Source organism: Sinocyclocheilus rhinocerous, unplaced genomic scaffold (assembly GCF_001515625.1).
Source record: "Sinocyclocheilus rhinocerous isolate Xijiao unplaced genomic scaffold, SAMN03320098_v1.1 scaffold284, whole genome shotgun sequence".
Classification (NCBI taxonomy): domain Eukaryota; kingdom Metazoa; phylum Chordata; class Actinopteri; order Cypriniformes; family Cyprinidae; genus Sinocyclocheilus; species Sinocyclocheilus rhinocerous.
This window is the reverse complement of record NW_015628031.1, coordinates 12,644-19,286: the sequence shown is the minus strand read 5'-3', so window position 1 is coordinate 19,286 and position 6,643 is coordinate 12,644. Positions and strand designations below refer to the sequence as shown.

The following is a 6,643-nucleotide window of genomic DNA, read 5'->3' as shown; positions in this document are numbered from 1 at the left end:
ATATAAAGATCGCATCACCCCAACTTCTTCCTTGTCGGCATTTCCCACGTTTTCACAGCAGCATAAGAAAGAACAGGCTTGCTCTGCGGTGAGTGATGCGGGCCAAAGAGCAAGACAGGAGGAGGAGAGGAGAGTAGTTGAATCTGTAAAGTGCTTGATAGGGACTCGCAGCGGAGGCAGGCATCTAACCTATCCTAATGTGTGTGCGCGCCATTAGTGTAGAATACGAAAACCCTTTTTAATAAAACGTAAATTCGCCCAACGTGATTTTTTGGCCAAGTCAATTTTGTTCATAGAGTTCCCTTTCGTGGAACTTCGAACTGCGTCCTCTAGGGGATAAAAATATGCAGTTTCACAATATTACTGTTTTTATTGGATCAAACAAATGCAACCTTGCTGAGCATAAGAGACTTCTTTCAAATACATTTGAAATGAATAAATAAATAACCCCAAAATTCTGCACTGTAGTGTTAAGTGTGTTGAGACCAAATGAATATATCTCAGTAACGCCCATATGTGACCCTGGACCACAAAACCAGTCATAAGGGTAAATTTTTTTAAATTGAGATTTATACATCACCTGAAAGCTGAATAAATAAGCTTTCTATTGATGTATGTTTTGTTAGGATAGGACAATAGGACAACTGGATATTTGGCTGAGATACAACTATTTAAAAAAAATCAATAAAATAAAAAAAATCTAAATACTGAGAAAATCGCCTTTAAAGTTGTCCAAATGAAGTTCTTAGCAATGCATGTAACTAATCAAAAATTAAGTTTTGATATATTTACAGTAGAAAATTTACTAAATATTTTCATGGAACATGATCTTTACTTAATATCCTAATGATTAAAATCGATAATTTTGACCCATACAATGTTTTTTTTGGCTATTGCTACAAATATACCCCAGCGACTTAAGACTGGTTTTGTGCTCCAGGGTCATAGTATCACAGTATATATATACTGAACAAAATTATAAACTGTCACGGACAGAAACAACCGTCTCCGATTTCTGAGAAACAATGATATTTAAAATTGACACCAAAACAAACACACCCCTCCCTTCATTGCTCCGCGTCCAAATCTAAGATCCACTCTATGCAACAACCTGTACTGTTTCTATAGCTGGTATTAGAACATCATGGTTCTGTGAAGCAAAGCTAAACCATTGTTACTTGTGTATCGAGCAGAAACAAAGCAAACTCGGCATCCGATTTCAGGTCTTCCTTCTCTCTATAACAAACTAATAAACTATTTAATTTATCTTGCAGCGCCGAAGTATGCTACTGTAAATGAGCGAGACTTCTGATTCATTAGCCACTACATGAAAATAACTAGAAAAACAACGGAGTGCCACAAATAGTCAAACTATCTGTGCAACAAACCAGTGTATTTATGATTCTGATGAATGTTGGGGAAAGTTACGTTTAAAAATCATGCATTACACCGTAACGTTACTTCCTAAAAAAGTAACTAATTATGTTACTGCTTAGTAATGCGTTACGTTACTTCTGCATTTTCTTTACTTTTTAAATCTGAGTTCATAGCCCATTATGCTGCCATACTGAATTGCATGCAGAATAGCACACAGAAGAAGAAAGATCAATGCTCTTCAGCAATTAAAAGAAAAGAAAAAAGAAACACAAATGTTATGTTCATTGAAAGTCATTTTTGATTATTAGTATGGTTAAACTGGATAACTGAAGGTCAGCAGCAAAGACACTGGTTAATAAACTGGGATTGAATACATAAAGAAAATTTGAATTATTTAACGTTTAATTATTGCAGGTTCTGAGTTTGCATTTCATTGTTTTGTTTTTTTATTTGTAGAAATGATGAATCTGTTTTTGTGCAACTGAGACGAGTAAATGCATGATCACATTTAGTCTAGAACTACAGTAACCATCATACTGTATTTACACAGCACACAATGTCTCTTATCAAATTATAATTTGATCTAACATGTAATACATTTTTAAAATGTTGCAGATTTATGTAGCTTATTATCACATACATTTACACCACTAAGAACATACTTAAAACTAAATACTTAATATAATCATAAGCTCCTAAATATTTTATTAACAGAACATTTATGTTTGTTTAGGTGGTTATTTTCATTAGGCCAGTACTGTAATATTGCTTAAAATAATATATTAATATATCAAAACCATATTTTTTGCTTGTATAAAACTAATGTAGTTTCATCAACCTATGCCTTAGACCATCTTGTTGATTTAATCATTTTTAAAATCCTTTAACCCACTTTTTTGTTCTTAAATTAAATTATTTTGCTATCTATTATTTGCTACTATACTTTCTTAGTACTTCTTGCTTTTTATATTAAAAACATTCCTTTATAATTAACTTTCAAGTAAATTATGTACACTGTAAAAAAAAAAAAAATCCATAAAAATGGGCTACATTGTGCTGTATTGATATAAAGACATTTTCTGTATCAACTTTTCCTGTATTGTTTTTTTGCACTTCGTTGTGTTGTGTTTTAGGGTTTACAGAAATGCCTGTAAAATTAACAGACAATGTCTTTTGCAGAAAATCAACAGTATATTTTCCATGTATCTTTTTAAGATGATGTTTCTGATTCCAGAAATGTCCAGAAACTTCTGTTAAACTGTCATTGTCTCATAAAGACCCTCCCATTTGATAAGCTATAAAATGGGTGCTGAAACAGACGGAAATTATTTAATTCACCTCCTGATCAAAGATGGATCTGCAAATCTCAGTTTTTCTTCTGTCCGTTCTTTTCTCTGCAGGTACTACGACAAATAGTGTCTGTAATGTTACTGGGTTAGGGTTAGAGATAATAGACATCAAATAGATATAATAGGTGTCTCTTTCTCACTGTCTCTGTTTTATTACTAAGGGCACTCTCTCAGATGTTATGAGTGTTTGGGTCTGATGGGTTCCTGTGCAAATCAAAATGTGACAACATGCCCCAGTGGATCTTCCAAGTGCATGAGTATAACAACAGTGACAGAACTTGGTAAGTCCAATGTGATTAATTGAAATGTGCTGTTATGTTTGACTGATGGAGATGCTGCTATAATTTACTGGTGCTGAAACAATGGAAATGTAATTTCTCATGGAAGTGCTAATTTCTGCTATAGGTACACTTTAAAAAAATGCTGGGTTAAATACAACCCAGCACTGAGTAAAATATGGACAAACCCAGCGGTTGGGTTACTGCCCAGAAGGTTGGGTTAAACATTTAACCCAACTGTTGGTTGAAAACAACCCAATCGCTGGGTTTGTCCATATTTAACCCAGCATTTTTTAGAGTGTATAAGTAAAGGTAAATAACTAGAGTAACAAGTGCATAATAATTGCACTAAACAGTACAACTATTTGTGCTACAAACCAGTGTGTTTATGATTGCGACAATACATTAAAATATGATAAGAAATATCAGTATGAAATATCAAGCAGCTTAGCTGTTTTTGTACACTCTAAAAAATGCTGGGTTAAATACAACCCAGTGCTGGGTAAAATAGGGACAAACCCAGCAATTGGGTTGTTTTGTCCCAGCGGTTGGGTTACTACCCAGAAGGTTGGGTTAAACATTTAACCCAACCGCTGGGTCAAAACAACCCAATTTCTGGGTTTGTCCCTATTTTACCCAGCACTGGGTTGTATTTAACCCAGCATTTTTTAGAGTGTACAGTGAAAATAACAGTTTCATTGTCCTACAGAGATTTGTTTGTTGATGTTTCATTATTTTGAAGGTCATTATGTATGTTTTTGAAGGTCCCATTAAGCTGAGCAGTACAACTAAGCTGTGTACACCTACATGTGAAGCTGGGACCCAACAGCTCCCGACTGGGTCAATAACTACCCACTGCTGTGACACTGACCTCTGCAATGCAGCAGGTAATGTTCTTTATACGATCATGTGCTATTTTTTTCCCACAGTGACTTAGAATGAGTAAATAATACAAACAATAGGCCTAATAGGACAAACACAAGTGATTGTTTAAAGGAACATAATATCAAATTTCAAAAGCGTCCTGAATAGTGTGCAAAACTTGACCGGCAGGAACCTTATGAATTAGTCAAGTGCTTTCAGAGTTTTTATTGTGATGAAATTTATCAACAATGAATAAGCAATTTTTAATTGCTTTTATTACTAGTTGTAGCATTAATTACCAGTGATTTTCTTATTGTCTTGATCAGATGGCGTGTATAAGGGAAGCTTCCTCCTGCTGTTGTCTCCTCTGCTCTTCTACTTCCTGTTTCAGTGAGTCCAGCTGCACTTCAGATTCTACAGCTGCATGAAAAAATGAATGTCACACGTTTCTATTAATACTTTACTGAATGAAGTGTGCATGTTGTTCTGGTGTTCTTTGGTATCATGATTTGGGGAACAGAAAATCTGTATTTTACTAAACATATTAAACAAAATAGTGCATCAACACTGTAACAGACAAATAATTATTAAAAATTTTAAAAATGAATATATAATAATGTGTTTGCAATATCTGCAGTAATTTTGTAGCGTACTCAGTCAAGAGTCAAGACTATACATTCCTTTATTTTCTCTTCCCCTTCCTTTTCATATATATTCAAATATGTATTTGCCTATAAAAAATAAAATGAAAAGTTATAATAGAATGCAATAAAGAATTAAACAGAGTGCTAATCTTCTGTAATAAACTATTTACATATATTAAACATCTTTCTCTGCATTGTCCTTCATTTACTTTCATTACTTTTGGTCTAGTTGGGTTTAAAGGTGCAGTAAGTGATTTCTGAGAAACCATGATGATATTTGACCGACACCAAAATAAAGACACACCGTCCCTTTATTGCTCCATCCAGACAAACTCTCCAATCTGTCCTGTAACTATAGCTGATATTTCAACATCATTTCTTGGTTCAACGTATTGAGCAGAAACAAAGCAGTTACTACCCAGAATGTTGGGTTAAACATTTAACCCAACCGCTAGGTCAAAACAGCCCAATTGCTGGGTTTGTCCCTATTTTACCCAGCACTGGGTTGAATTTAACCCAGCATTTTTTAGAGTGTGGTATCCATTTTTAGGCCTTCCTGCTCTCGAACAAGCTAACGAAGTATTTAATTTATCTTAACGCTGAAGTATGCTATTGTTGTAAATGTGCGAGACAAATCATTATACTGTACTGTGTATATATATATATATAATAATAACTAACATGCAACAAATGGTAAAGTTATTTGTGCTACAAACCTGTGTGTTTATGATTATGATACTAAATTATAATAAAATGTCCTTCTCTGACCTTTTCCTGTGCACATGCACAGTTGAGTTGAATGAAAAAAAGTTGACTTTATCTCTGAAATGAATATAGGAAGCAAACTGTCTGTTAGAAATAACCACAACATTACATTTGCTTTAAGTACACTATGATGTTTAAATCAAATTTTGTATTTTATATGTGATAATCAGCTACAAAAATCTGCCACATATACTGTTTCATCAATTCATTTCAGAAAGCTTTTTTTCTTCAATGCAAACATGGACTTCTCATTATGTTTGGGTGTGGCTGTGATATCTGTCAGGTTATGTGTTGAGATGAATTATCAGTTTGTACTGCATCACAACATTTCCTTAAACATCGGGGTGTCACTATACAATAACACATCCAAGGAGACAAAAGGTTTGATGGAGGTATAACAACATTAATACTTATAATTAAATACCTTAATATTTAATATTTAAATTATTATTATAAATAAAAAAAATAAATAAACAGAAAATCGATTCACTGTTTGCTTTGGTGGTTATTTTCGTTATGCTTGTACTGAAATATTGCTTAAAACAATACATTGATATATCAAAAGTGCTCATATTTTTTGCTTGTTTAAAACAAAACTACTCATTTAATTTCATCAGAACATAAGTATGACCATTTTTTATTCCATTTTTTATGTTAGCCCACTTTTTGTTCCTAAATTTGATTATTTTGCTATTATCTGTTATTATCCTTTAGTACTCCTTGCTTTTTATGTTAAAAACTTTAAATACATATATACAATGGGTCAAAGACGTTAAGATGTCCGCATCAAAAGAAATTTACAAAAGTGATTTTATGTCCATAGAAAACACATTAAATGCAAGTAAAGTGTCTACTTTTAAGGTTTCAAATAAGTTTTTGGAGGATAAAATGTCAAAATTTGGTTAAAATAATGTTACATTGTCATTCAGTGTAACACAATATTAATGTAAAAATTCAAACAACATGCTTATTCTGACGTGTACATATTAAAATATATAAAAGAATAAGGGATCAAATTAAATTTTATTGTGTTTTAAATGAGTAAAAAATTCTTACTGAAAATTGGGCAAAACCTAGGATAGCGGCAAATTTTAAAATGTAAAATTACAACTAATTAGTATTTGGGGTGAAAGTAATTAGTCTTTTAATATGTCATAAAGTGATTTTTGTTGTAAATATGCCTGACAAGATTGTTACACTGAATGACATTTTAGTGGGTCTCTTCTGTAAATCAGGAAAAAATGTATGATATTTATTTTTTGCTCAGAAAAACTAAAACAAAATTGCAATTCAATTAAACAGAAAACTTTTTTATTTTTTGGGGAAAAACAACAACAATTTAAAGCAGTATTACACTTGTTTTTAT

General features: G+C 32.5%; 1 long non-coding RNA gene across 1 annotated transcript; it reads left to right on the top strand.

Moving 5' to 3' along the window:
* Positions 1–2,987: 2,987 nt before the first annotated feature.
* LOC107737148 (uncharacterized) lies at positions 2,988–4,352 on the top strand. The gene is made up of 3 exons (XR_001639770.1): positions 2,988–3,007; positions 3,769–3,891; positions 4,195–4,352. It is a non-coding gene; the product is annotated as an uncharacterized LOC107737148 (long non-coding RNA).
* The last annotated feature ends 2,291 nt before the right edge of the window (positions 4,353–6,643 follow it).